Below are 1,484 nucleotides of genomic sequence, written 5' to 3'. Positions count from 1 at the left end.
AGCCTCTTCTTCTGTTTCCATAGACTTCATTGTTTGGGAATGACGTCTGCAAAACATGACTTCATATCCAGTGTGCCACTGGTCTGTCACTTTTACTATGTACAGCTTGAAATTCACTTCTGATTTTGCATAGACTTCGACAACACACAATTCACCCACTTCTACTGAATTCACATCATGTTCATCTACTTCTTCGTCAGAATAACTTATAAAAGCATAATCATCGCCACTGTCACACACAGGAAACTGATTACTTTCTTCACTTGTCTCTTCAGCGGCGTTACTAAGTTTCTTCCTTTTAATTCTTTTGCTGGCGGCAGGCTTAGAAAGGTTGATCTTTGCCAACTCTTTCTCCTTTTCTCTTGCAGAGTGTTTGAGTGTCTTTCTGTTCGCTTCCTCCTGCTTTTCTGTTTCCTCTTTTTCTTTCATTAATAAATATTGTTTTTATGTAATAATCTCGCAGTTGGTAACAAGTCTTTTACGATTCTTATCACCTGTTTCAGGGGTTTTCTCACTCTTAAGTATGTCCAGGCAACGGCCTTGTTGCAGTGGATATGCCGGTTCCCGTCAGATCACCGAAGTTAAGCGCTGTCGGGCGTGGCTGGCACTTGGATGGGTGACCATCCAGGCCGCCATGTGCTGTTGCCATTTTTCGGGGTGCACTCAGCCTCGTGATGCCAACTGAGAAGCTACTCGACCGAATAGTAGCGGCTCCGGTAAAAGAAAACCATCATAACGACCACACGCTCCTCCTATCCGCATCCTCAAATGAGGATGACACGGCGGTCGGATGGTCCCGATGGGCCACTTGTGGCCTGAAGACGGAGTGCTCTTAAGTATGTCCAACAACAGGTCCTCAAAACTTTTGCGGCATACTCCTGTGGATGTACTGTCTACTCCTGGTGGGTTTGTAGCTGTGGATGCAGCGATAGCAACCATTCCCGGTGGCGCTGTCTCTATAGGTTTAGAAGCTGAAGACACTATGTCTGTTCAGTGGCAGTCTATTTCTTGTCGGATTACCTGTTTAAATCTAGGCAATTTTTTTTTGTACTTCATCAGATCAGTTGTCTTGAATATTGATGTTAGGATTACTTCTTTGTTAACCCCCTGTACTTCCCAATCATAAATTCCAGTAGTCTTAAATCCATTGATAATATTTGTTACGGGCACATCTTGGACCAGTCAGGTGAAAAGTGAGATAAATGTGTGCTTAAGGATTTTTTTGCGTGGATTTCCTTTTGCCATTTACATAATTCACTGTCCCATTTGGTCTTGAGGCTTTTAAAAACTGCCACATCGAGAGGCTGTAGTAGGTGTGTAGTGTGGGGAGGTAGCTTCATAATGGTGACTTGATTTTGTTGGGATAGTCTGATCAATTTAGTTGAAATATGTGTAGTATGACCATCATAGATTAACAGCACTGGCCTTTCTTCACCTATATTTGGTAGAAACAAATCACGAAACCAATTGAAGAATAAAGTGGT

The 1,484-nt window shown here is 42.7% G+C and overlaps 1 pseudogene; it reads left to right on the top strand.

Moving 5' to 3' along the window:
- The first annotated feature begins 530 nt into the window (after positions 1-530).
- LOC126476116 (5S ribosomal RNA) lies at positions 531-648 on the top strand (annotated as a pseudogene).
- The last annotated feature ends 836 nt before the right edge of the window (positions 649-1,484 follow it).

The sequence above is a fragment of the Schistocerca serialis genome, chromosome 4 (assembly GCF_023864345.2).
Source record: "Schistocerca serialis cubense isolate TAMUIC-IGC-003099 chromosome 4, iqSchSeri2.2, whole genome shotgun sequence".
Taxonomy (NCBI): domain Eukaryota; kingdom Metazoa; phylum Arthropoda; class Insecta; order Orthoptera; family Acrididae; genus Schistocerca; species Schistocerca serialis.
The sequence above is the reverse complement of the archived record's forward strand: the minus strand, read 5'-3'. Positions and strand labels throughout refer to the sequence as shown.